The following is a 13,563-nucleotide window of genomic DNA, read 5'->3' on the forward strand; positions in this document are numbered from 1 at the left end:
AGTACCTCCATTTCTTGGCCTTTTCCCACCAAATGATGTCTGCCATTCTATGCTACTATTTCCTAGTGACTATTCCATATCTCAACAGGTATCCAAAATAGCAAATACATTACATCTTTATATTGTGTTGGCTAGCTTCTCCATCTCAATGACTAAGTTATGCTTCAAATGTTTTTGTAGGCAAGTATTTCCACATTCTTGAAGCTCAACGAATCGCCTCGACGATTGTCTTTTCTAGATTCATCGATACCATAGATGGTATAATACGTTGGTACATGGTTTATATAAAGAGTGTTTTGTAAATGGCTGTAAAAAAATTATATGGGGCACAAAGAAAGTTTTTGGGAATATGCATTTTTGAAGATAGTCTTTGCTAGTATTTGTTGGTTAAGTTGTAAACTTTTGTGAATTTTGTTTTGGTGAAAAAAATATAATTATTGTCGTGTAAACATTGATGGGGAATATTGTTTTGTGTTTTATATTCCATTATCTACTCTGCAATCCAAAGATGTTGTTTTTCAAATTGAACGGCAAAGGTTGCTTGCAGTCTTTGAGGCATTCTTTTTGTTTAAGGATTTAGGTTTTCATAATAGTATTTATTCCGAATTGAAGTTAGCGATGGTTGATAGCTTTATGAGCTGTTTTATTTTCTTTTTGGGTTGTTTTTGGAGCTCCAGTTCTATAGCCATATCAATAAAATGGATGAGGATTGAAATATTAATATTGTTATAGATTTTTCTAATCCATATATTATCACTAGGGTATGCCCGTGCCTACGGCCCACGAGACCTCGCCGTGCCTGCGGGGCTACCCGAAAAATGAACAATCATGTTCATATATGTTTTGGGTATGAACATTTATTGTTCATATATATGTTTTGAAATGAACAATCAATGTTCATGTCTGTTTTGGGTATGAAAATTTATTGTTTATATATATTTTGGGTATGAACAATCAATGTTCATATTTGTTTTGGATATTTTTTTGGTAAACAATCAATCAATGTTCATATCTGTTTTGGGTGTGAACATTTATTGTTCATATCTGTTTTGTTCATACCTATTGTTCATAACTATTATGTGGTACACATATCAATCTTTGTCTATCCATTGGTTGCCCAGTGTGTTTACCGTAACTTTGTCATATCTCATTTCTTAATTTTCAATTCCATTGTTTTAAAATGTGTCCACCTACTACAAAACATAAACGTCCCACCAAACTTTGCGCTATGTGCGGGGAGCTTTTGATTATCTCTTCTTAATCCCAAGCAAAGAAAATATTACTTTGTGAGTATCCTATATATGTTTGGGAGCTAGAGTGTGTATGGGTATCTAATTACCCAAACCGAATCGAATTAGAACTGTTTATAGCGGTTATGGGTTTAAAATGTTAATAGCGAATTAAAACCGAACCGAATTAATTAATACACTATATATGTTAAAATTTAGTGTGTAATATATATTTATATAGATCGTATGTATGTATGTATAGTATAATGTACTCTTGTTCGATTTAAAATGGAAATTAATACATAAATGCGCTTCAATTTATGAGTTGTACTTAAAGTTTTTCTAAAAAATTCAAAGATTATCAATTTATAACCATTATAAGTGTTATTGTCGCACTAAAAACTAACTTTTATATCTCTTACGTAATTAAAAACGTAATTTTAGTAATAATAATATATAACCCAAGAAAAAACCGAAACCAACTTAATTAATGGGTATAGTTTCGGGTTTTCTTAAAAATAAAATAAAATAACCAAACCTGATAGGAACCATTAAAAATAGAATGGAACTCGAAACCAGTAAAAACCGACCCATGAACACCCCTATTTAGTACCATGATCAATTGATCTTTGTTTAACCTTAGGGTGCCGAGGTGTGTATACCGCAAATTTGTCCTATCTCATTTTATTATATTTTTTATTTAAAAATGTGACCTCGTGTTATCAAAGAAAAACGTCCACCAATCTTTGAAGTTATGCCCTCGCCTACGGCCCACGAGACCTCGACGCGCCTGCGGCGCTACCCTGAAAAATGAACAATCAATGTTCATATATGTTTTGGGTATGAATATTTATTGTTCATATATGTTTTGAGTATGAACAATCAATGTTCATGTCTGTTTTGGGTTCATGTTTTTTTTGGGTGTGAACATTTATTGTTCATATCTATTGTTCATAGCCTCTAAAGCACGGACGCACCTCCTAATAGGTTGATGACACACATGGGCCGTCGGGACGTGGTCAACATGGTCGACGCCGGTCAACATGGTCGTGGTCGTAGGATTTTGACCTAAAAAATAAAAAAAAAATCAAAATAATATTAAAAAACTCAATTTTTTCATTTTTTTTTGTTTTGTTAAGACTTATAACATGTTTTTAAAGTTTGATTAGGAAATATTAAACTTAATTTTGTGGCTATTTATCTTTAATAGTTTTGAATTTATGAATGTTGATACATTTAATTAAGTTTTTAATGTTTAATTTATATAAAATAAAATTATAAATATTAATTAATTTCCGCGTCCTTTACCGCGTCCGCATTCTACTTTTTTGAGATATAACCGAGTCACCGCGTCAGTATCTGCGTCTGCGTCAGTGTCCGCGTCCGCATCCGTGTTCATGCAACATAGTTCATAGCTAATGTTCATAATTTGGAGTATGAACATTTATTGTTCATATCTGTTTTAATAAGCAGTTGATGAAGAACAACTATATAGTTGATTGAGAAGTTATATATGTGATAAAATATATGAAGAAATGGTCACACACCCCATGCTTTCCAACGACAAATATTCCTTATGGGCTTACTAGCGAGTAAATTAAGTGTGTAGGAAAAGACGGCTTTGGATTGTGCTTTTAAACAGACTTAAAGATTACAAGAACTTGAAGGAGAAAAGACAATGGAATTAGAAAGCCTGAAATGAAGTGCACGTCATGTTCAAGTGAAACGTATCAGGGATGGTTAAAGAAGTTAAATGGACTTGTATACAAAAGGGTATGCCCGTGCCTGCCTACGATCGTCTCCACGACGCTAATTCTACTCAAAAATGAACAATCAATGTTCATATATAAATGAACAATAAATGTTCATGTCTATTTTGGTATGAACAATCAATGTTCATATATCTGTTTTGGGTGTGAAACATTTATTGTTCATATCTGCTTTTGTTTATACCTATTGTTCATAGCTAATGTTCATAATTTGGGATATGAACAGTTATTGTTCATATCTGTTTTGGGTTCATGTTTTCATAGCCACAATCAATGTTCATAGCTGACGTTCAGCATGGGTAGATATGAACAATCAATGTTCATACCTATTGTGGGTATGAATGAAAACAAAACCTGTCAAGTCTCATAGTTCAAACCAAAAACCAACTTCATTCTAGGCATTTTTCACCATAAAATAATAATAATAATAAAAGATTCTAGTGCCTCTTCAAAGGAAACTAAGGCATGTGTGAATATGAATACTAAGGAAGCTTTTCATCATGACAGCAGCAATCTGCTGAAAATTTCCCAGACAAGGTAAATTGCACCATACAAAGTGACTTCTAACATCCAGCAACCAAAACCAGGCGGGACATCGGGATCATCATCATGAGAAATTCAAAATGTGGCTATAAAGAGATTGTAGCATTCGCATGAAATTTCCGTCTCAAGCACATTGGCAGCAGTAGTTGAAACTTGGAACCGGAGAACACACTATTCCCAAATCGAGAGTGAAGAATGCAATTAGTAACCTCTTCAACAACCCAACCAAGCCATCCATGCATGAACCTCTAGCTGGTGGACATTAATCACTTATCTTGAGTTGTTGATAGTCTTGGTTATTTTTGTTGATGGAGACTTGAAATGATTTTGGACTGAAGTAATGATTTATAGCTAGATATGTGTTTGCAAGGGAAGCACTCAATGCTGGGAGTTTTTTTAGTTGGGAAATTCTCTCCTTCTGAATTTCTACAAAAGCAACGTTTGTGCTTCAGGGCCTCACGAAGTATGATGAACAAGTGTGTTGGGTGTTTATGCTGCTTGAAAATTTTCAATAGCAGTACTTTCTTTGTTACTCGATAGTTTTTGAGGCTGCTGTATATGTGTTTCACGCAGGTGCTGTGAGTTATCATGGTCAGTGGAATACTACTTCCTGGGTTTTAATTCCACTCTACTTGTAACCTCAGTATTTTGGTAGCGAACTTGGAATTAAAAAAAAAACACTGGAAGACATGTGAGATATCGGAAGAAAACAGTATAGAACTTCAAATTAGGAAGCGTGGGTGCCTTCTCTTAATTTTGTGAACCTCTTTTCCTGGCCTGCTAGTAACTAAAATTTCCTTTACCTTTTTATTAAAGGGGAATTAGCGATGATTATCGAAAAATATATATATTGTAGTAGCTTGTAGCAGCAATTCTTTTCTTTATTTATTTTTTTCATTTTCTTAACCTGCTGTGAGTGGAATTTGATCACCACAACTTGGCGGTTCATTAGGAATTATAATACCAATGATATATTTCATCAAGAACTAATTTTTTATCAGACTTTGTTTAAACAAATCGTTAAAAACTCGACTTCTCTAGCTCAGAATATATGGTGCAATATGAAGACAATGATAAATTTGACCATAAAACATGTGTCTCGCGAAAAATATGGAGTGCGTGCATGACTGCGAGTGTTGGGGAAACGAAACAAAAACGGTTTTGGAGGTGAATATAGAGTATGAATTGATGAGAGTTGGCAATGGTAGATGGAGATACCTTAGCAATGAGGATGAGTGTTGGTGACGATTGGATTAGGCGGGAAAAATTGAAGAATGGAAAGTGATGGAGGGAGAAAGTTTTGTTTCCTTTTTTTTTTTTTTTTTTTTCCGTTTTCTCGTCTCATGAGTCTCATTATCTCGTCTCTTTGTTTGATTCAAATGCTGAGGTGGAAGAAGTTAATATCTGGACCAATCAGAAAAAGTGTTAACAAACACACTGATTTATCAGTGTGCAACAAATTCGGACTCACGAGAAGCTTGAGGTTAGCCCTTCATCTAAATCCTATGAGGCTCTTATCGAGTTATCGTCCATTGCTTTGATTCTTTCAAGAACCAACTTCAATCTGAAAAGGAATTTCATATATTGCTCGAGCTTCTTTCGGGGCTGAAGAATACCAATACGAATAATTGGTACGATAGCGTTGAAAGGATCATCGTACATTATATTCAGCAAAAGAATTTAAGTTGTACCATTGAGTTGCTCAAGAAAGTAAAGGATCATTCTACAAGGTATGTTTATCAACTACTCGATGAGGTTTTTTGGTTAGTTTTCGACATGAAACCTACAGATTTAAAGCTTGCTCAGAATATGCTCAAAGCTGTCAAGGAAGAACTTAAACTTCTTCCAAAGAAGATTTGGGTGGATAATCATTTTCATCTTTCTGCAAGTGTCAAACCCCCAATTCAAAGTCGGCGGATGACTCGGGAAAAAGATGGAAATAGTAGCGTTCGCTACACTACTACATACGATATCTGTTGCATGTAGCTACACTACTACATACGACATTTGTTGCATGGGAAGCCGCCTCATTAAACTTTTAGCGTAGAGGAAAAAAATACAATACGATAGTACAATGTCCCAGGAAAAAAAGAAATTCAGTATTTTGAAATTCTTTAAGGGCGTCTAGGAAGAAGATTGTGCGGGCGAAACTTTCAACGTTTTATATAAAAATGTTGTATCCCATTAGAAAGAGATGAATTTCTACCTTGAATAGGGCAGAGACATGGATTTTGCTGAGGAGGCATTGGGGCAAGGTAAGTTACTATAAGTGTATAAATAGCCTCTTTAATTGGCTTTGTTATGCTTTTTCAGTGAATAGCTGCGCTTTGAGTCAGTTCCTTTCTAGCTAAGTCCTTCTAATTATTATGTTGTCATATTGCAGCACATAAGTCATAACTCGTAACAACTGAAACATGAAAAAATCGTGAATTTTGGACCACAAGGGTTGGGCAGACTTACACGACGAAATTCGTAATAACAAAAAACTTTTATGAGCATTAACACTAAGCCAAATTTAGACACACACTCGGCATTAACTGAATTTTGGACCACAAGGGTTGGGCAGACTTACACGACGAAATTCCAAGTAGGTCTAGACTACAGAGCGTTAGTTGGCCTTTTGGATGTACATTATTTAGAGTCGACAAGCATAAATGAGTATTAGTCTATTGGCTTATTAACTGTTTAATTAGGACCTCCCCTAGTCTCCCATGCATTCCAATTCACCAGAAACAGACTTATTGATAGACCATATCTACGAAAGTTAAGCAAACTACACAGAACTTGATGAATTCAACATCCCCTGATCCCATTATGATATTCTTTCAGAAGCAACTTTACAAAAATGTGGCTCATTTCTATCAGCTTTAGAGGCCAAATCTTGGTGAGGGTGGTAATTATTGTGGGAATGATTGTGTGCATTCCCACTGTAATAAAAAAAAAATGAGAGGCTTTTATCCCCCATTGCTTTGATTTTTAAAGTAATCATCTTCACTCTGAAAGGGAATTTCACATATTGCTCGAGCTTCTTTCGAGGTCAAAGAATTCTAATACAAACTTTAAACATAACACCGGCATTAACTGCTTTCTGGACTACAAGGGTTGTGCCGAATTACATGATGAAATTGCAAGTAGGTCTAGACCATAAGCATTTTGAATGTACATTTAGATTCTAAAAGTATGAATGAGTATCAGTCTATGATCCAAAGTGTTTAGTTAGGACCCTCCCCTTGTCCCCTGCATCCCAATTCACTAGGAATGGACTTACTAAGAAAAGCAAATACAAAAGTGAATTCGAAAAAAATCTACCATTATTGATTATTATCGAAAAAAATAATCTACCATTATGAGAATCTTTCAAAAGCAAATTTTACGAACTCATTTCATTTCTATGGCACTCAATTATAGTGGGGATGATTGTGTGCATGCCCATTGTCTACTCGGACACTTAGTGCCAGTCATTTCGTAGTATGACTTTATCTAATGGGCTTATTGCCCTATTGGTCCTTAGGTATGTATGGGGGGGGGGAATTCACATGATATTAGAGTTTAATAACATCATGGTTTCAATCAATCCGTCAAATACTTTTCCTTCGTATCTGCGAAGTGTGCTTGCTTGCAATTTGTATATAGTACCTAAAGCTGCTTTCAAGAGCCTGGCCAGAGAAGCAGAATTTGATGTTTCCACCTACTTTGCAAGTTGGAGTCCATCTTTATTGATTTGCTTTTGAACTGAGCTGTTTATGTACTACATAAGACATATAATCTTTCGAAGTTCAAAATGAACGTATAATGGTCGACTTTACGGCTGTGTTTGGTTCGCGTGCTTTTGGAAATCAAAAACCTTGAAATTGAATTCAAAGAATTCATATAACAAAAATCTGTTTTCAGTTGTTTGGTTGTTATTTGAAAAGTAGGAAAGTTTGTTTTAATTAAGTTATATTTAGACCATTGGATTAAGACCTGCAAAACACCGGATCAAAAGTAGACAAAAACCCGAGTCTCCTAACAGTATCTCGTCTTTCTCCTCAAAGTGAAAACAACTTTCTCTTTCTGAAAAAGAATGTTGAATTCCGTTGTCTTGACCTCTTTGAAGAATCCACTTTCCATTTTTCCGTTTTCCGTTTTCCGGAGTTAACCAAACAACATAAAAATTGTACTTTCGTGGAAAAAATATCTTTTCCACTATTTTTCTTGAACCAAACCAAATTTTAACTTAATATGCCGCAACCAATCTATATATTTTAACTTAATATGGAAAAGGAAAGGAAATAAGGGTCAACGGAATCTTCATAATATATTTACGAAAATTAAGAGTGTGTTTGTTATGATGGAATAGAAACCTCAAATCCCCAAAATCAAAGGAAAAGTTTCTAAGGTAGAAATTTGAGATTTCCATATATTCAATTTTAACTTTTTTGTAATTTTGGAATTTATTTTCAATTCCAATTCCAAAGAAAAACTTCCAAACACTTAAAAAGTGGAAGTTTTTAATGAGTTTTTCCATATAAAAACAAAATCATAAATGAAAAAAATTTGAAAAAGGTTTTTGTGTAATTAATCCCCTCAAAATTTTGTGAAAAGAAAAGGAAAGAATAGATAGCTAGGGACTTACTACTAACACACCCATGATCCAACAATACAATTATTCATTTCCATAACTTTTGCAAACAAACATGATTATTCCTTTCTCCAGTTTTTACTTTCCTTTCCCCAGTTTACCAAACATATACCATTTAAAATTATTTCCTTTCCATTCCATTCTACAATGGACCACCAATTTTATTTTTTTCCTTTCCATGAGTTAAAATTTAACAAACACACCCCTAGGGGTAGGGTCATGAATTTTATCTGAGGCCAAACTAAGTTACCAAGTATATTTAAGTAAAATCTCAAGAGTTGTGACGATAGAAATTCATTGGCCTGTCACATAAACATGTTTGATATCATGATAGCCTACTCCTTTAAGGGCCTGTTTGGTGGCATGGATTGGGTAGCTTGTATAATAAATAAGGCCCTTGATAAGGTCTTTAGTTGTTTGGTCAAGTCTATTTATTGAATACGGGGCACAACTTATAAATAATGAACACAAAAAAGCCCAAGATAAGGTCTTTAGTTGTTTGGTCTTGTCTATTTACTGAATACGGGTCACAACTTATGAATAACAAACACAAAAAAAGCCTAATAATCAGTATAACGTTATTTCTTAGTTTAGGTGCGATAACGATATTTATTGTGTAAATTATATCGAGAGTTGCAACAAAAAGTTTTTTTTCTTCACGTGCGCGCTCATCTCCTTCCATTCCTATCTCCTCCACCATGCAAACACTTAAAACATCTAGTCTTCACCTCCTCCATCTTTCATCATTAAAAAAAAAAAAAAAAAAAACCCCTCCATCTTCACCTTCTTCGTCTCTCTCCACACAACATCTTTAATTTCTCAAAAGATTTAAAGTTGGAATTCATCCATATTCTCACATATATTAAACCCAATTTTATTTGGTTATTGTTGCTCTAAAAGAAGTTGATGTGATTTATCTTTTTGATTTTTTTTTTTTTTTTAAGAATATAGAAATATGTTTGGAGTTGTTTTTGCAATTAGTTGTGAAGCTTGCAATAATCTGATTTTGGTTTAATTGAAAGTTGGGATTTTGATTTTGGTTTAATTGAATGTTGGAATTTTGATTTTGGTTTAATTGAAGGGTGGGAGAAGAAAGATGGAACCAAACACTTTCTACATTTATCATCTATGGGACATCAACTACAAGAATTGGATACTCCAAATATGATCAAGTACCACGTTATACAACACTAATTGTTACTTGCCAAACAGAGCCTTAGTGGTTCTTTTATGCATTTTCAGTGAATTGCTTGCAGCAAGTTCCTTTGTAGTCCCACTAATCATGGTGGCTTCTTATTGAAACGGTTTTGAAGGTGGTCGATTTGCTGTGCTACCATGTCTTAATTTGTTCTTGTCAATTCACTCAATTGCACATCGACCAAAAAAAAAGTGTCAAATGCGCACGTCCATCAAATAGATAACATTCTTAGCCAATGACAAATAAAAAAGTCCCGCAATCACGATTGTGGTATTTTTTTTTTCCAAGCACCAATATTGCACTAATATTTTGCAAGTGACATAATATTTTCTGCTTTTTTTTTTTGTTCGAAATATTTTCTGTTTTGTTATGCGCAGTTTGAAGAACATTTATTGGACTTCACTAAAAACCAGTAAACCATTATCAGAAGAAGATGTAGCAAAAGAGAGAAACATATTAAGTGTTCTGCGAACTGGGAGCATTTCAATATCGTCATCCATCACCAAAAATATTTAGTATTCGTCCGCCTGAATGTCTTTTCACCTTAACACACGTACGTACAACTGGGATTGATTCGTCTTTCTACTCTGAGGATATTAACAAAATAGCTATTAGCTTTTTATTTTTGGGGTTAACGAATATTATCCCTTCACCACTAGATGAGATAATTAGGATTTCCCTACTAGATGGGAAGTTAGAGTCTCCCTCCAAATATACACAAAAAAACACGGTTAATCCAAGTTGATTTTTCTAAGTTGATTTTTTTTGTGTACTTAGGATGAAGACCCTAATTTCCCCAGAAAATCCTAATTGGCTTATCTAGAGAGTAATACTAGTTAACCCTTTTTTTTTTTATTAACCAACTATTAGCTTATGCACTAAACATTTGATAGATAAATGATAAAATGAATGACAACGTATGAGCTAAAAATAGATTACAATTGAGCTTAGTACAATACATCAATTCAAGAAATATGCAAGACTTCGTTTGAAAAATCCCAGTCCCATTACATATAGCAAGTTAAACAGGGGTGATTTTTTCAAATTGTCATATAGCAACCACAAAGAAATAGGAACTAAAAACACTTCGGCATCAACAGTGCTAGACTGATGCACGCACGCTGTGCGTTTTGCTTGAAGCAAATAAGGATAATATCATAATTTATACTAAAAAACAGGGGGCAAATGTTTTTTTGGTTAAAACATCATGGCGATATCGTCAATCTATTAAACACTTGGAGTAAAATAGTAAAAACAAAAGCATGTACCACAAAAATTGAATATATATAAATAGGGTTAAATTAGGTAATAATCAGAAAGCACAAGAGCAAAAATAGTATAAAAAGTGGAGAAGTGATTGAAAGATGGGCAAATATTTTTTTGGTTAAAACATCATGGCGATATCGTCAATCTATTAAACACTTGGAGTAAAATAGTAAAAACAAAAGCATGTACCACAAAAATTGAATATATAAATAGGGTTAAATTAGGTAATAATCAGAAAGCACAAGAGCAAAAATAGTATAAAAAGTGGAGAAGTGATTGAAATATATATATATATATATTTCACTGTTGTGGGACTGTAGCTGAGGGCGCAATCACTAAAGTATTTTAGATATCAAAATGTATTATTAAATTGCCTTTTGGACCAGAAGAGAAGAGTTGGGCAAATTGATTACACGACGAAATTGCAAATTGGTTGAGAAGAGAGCACCTACTAGACCAGCAGCACTTAAAATGCCTTTTTGCCTAAAAGTAAGCTTAAGTGTGTGTCAATGAAATCTTAATTGCATGATTAGAACCCTCCATGGAGTGCATGTTGGCTCAATGGAATATATTAATTAGTGGCGAAGCCAATGGGGGTCCTCGGGTACACCTTGGCGTACCCTCAACATTCTATAAAAAATATATATAAATAGTTATCACTTAAGACTTAATCAAATCTCCTCTTCTATTTTAGTTTTCTACCCAAAACACACACACAACAACAATACACACACAACAACAACAATAATTTGTCATTGATCACTCTAGATTTCCCACTAAGCCACCAACCTATTCGGGTGTTTTTTTCAAACAATTAACATCCTTACACGGTTTATTTATTTTCAATTTTCTTTCATCTCAATCGAAATTTTCCTGGCATGAATTATATTACTGAAATGGTCATTACAATATATAGTAACTAATAGGGTCACAGTCTATTAACATATATACTATGTTTGTGAAAATGGTTTCAAGTTTTGACATATATATTAATTAGAATTATCTATTTTATTTGGATGTGTTGATTGTGGCGTTTCATATGTATTTTTTTTTATCCATATGCATGATTGTTATTCTCAGGTGATCTCAAGTTTGTTGTATGTTGTTGGAGTTATCTTTCACATGAGGATGAGAAAGAAGTGTTGTTCGCATGAAAAGGTCTGAGCGCGTGCGCGTTTAGATTGGTCTAGCCGGCCGCCCTCTTGTTACTTGAAAACGGAATAGGCACTTAAGGGCGTGCATGCGCTCGGAATTGGCCTTGCCGAGAGAGCGCCCACGCCCATGCCTATATTTGCAATTTCTAATTTGCTACAGTAACCGCGAATTTGAAAGGGCAGTATAAAACACAAAAAATCTTGAATAGAAACCCAATTTTGAGAGCTATTAAAATTGAGAGAAAACCCTTATAAAGAGAAAAACTTGTAAGAAGAGAAGAGTGATCTAATAAGGTGGAGAGACTTGAGAAGAGTGATTGTAATATTCCTTCCCACGTTATATCTCTAATTTTGTGGTGGTGGTGGGGGTTAAGTTATAATAAGAAGGGTGTTATAAGATGGTCTTATAAAGTGGTTTGTTTTTCATTTTAAGTTCCTCTTATAAGCACTTGTAAAAATAAAATAAAAAACAAATACACAACATCCTATATATGATTATTTGACAAATATAACCTTGTTTTACATCACATTTAATTTGAATAGATTAATTTGAAACAAACATATAATTTGATTTTCGGTTTAAAATCAATTTTAATAATTAGAATATCGATTTTAGGAAATTATCTTAATAGCAAAGTGGTGGTAGTGGTCTTAATAGCATGATGGTAATGGTGATGGTGGTAGTAGAGGTGATGATATTGGTCTTAATAGCAGGATGGTGGTGGTAGTGGTGGTGGTGGTGGTAAAGGCATTGATGGTCTTAATAGCTTGGTGGTGGTGGTGAGGTGTTTAGGGCAATGAAGTTATTTAGAGAAGAAGATAATGAAAATAGAAGAATAGAGAAATTGGGCTAGGAATATATGGACTAGAGGGGGTGTTTGAGTTATTTTTCAAGTTATAAGACTTAGAGCAAGTCCAATGGAGAGCTGTTAAATTGGGCTACTAAAAGGTGCCACATAGGCTTTTTAGCTTGCCCAGCCAAATTTGGCACCCATAAAATAAAAAAACCAATCCAATCACATTTTCTGTTTTGAAGTCTTAAATGATACGGACGGCATAGTTTTTGCCATCCGTCCATTATTTTTTTGGACGTACGATACAATTTTTGCCGTCCGTTGAAATTTAACACATGGACGGCAGAAACTATGTTGTCCGTCTCACGAACTTATTATAGCAGCTGCTAGCGAAGGTCTTAACTTTGGTTGGGTTTTTGATTCCTTCCAAATTTAAGACCCTTTTAGCAGCCCCATTGGAATGACATATTTGTGGTTGGGGTGCTATATTTGCCTTTAGCAGCCCATATAGCCCCTCATTGGACTTGCTCTTATAGAATTGAAATAGATCCAATTTTGGTACTTATAGAATTGAAGCCTCTTATTAAACATTTTTAGTAGAATATCTCTTATAATAGGCAAAAAACAAACCAAAAAAATATCCAAAATCACTAGTCCACATCTTATAAGAGGTTATATGGTCATTTTTATCAAACTAGCTTTCGAACCCGTCCTACGAACGGGTGTCATTATATTAAATTATTCTAAAAAATATTATCAACTATTCATAGCTATGAGATATGGAAATTATATTAATCACTTGTTTAAATTTCTTGCACCACTCTCTATCGAACGAAAGCACCAAATCTTGGTAAAACCCATCGATTTATTTTGGTTGTTATGTTTAATAATAGAAGTTTGATTGAAATTTTGTGAGAATGCTCAATGTGGCAAAGATGATATTGAAGCTACTTAAATAGCAAGACATTTCCAATCATAATAAAATAATT

This window comes from Coptis chinensis, chromosome 3 (assembly GCF_015680905.1).
Source record: "Coptis chinensis isolate HL-2020 chromosome 3, ASM1568090v1, whole genome shotgun sequence".
In the NCBI taxonomy this organism is placed as follows: domain Eukaryota; kingdom Viridiplantae; phylum Streptophyta; class Magnoliopsida; order Ranunculales; family Ranunculaceae; genus Coptis; species Coptis chinensis.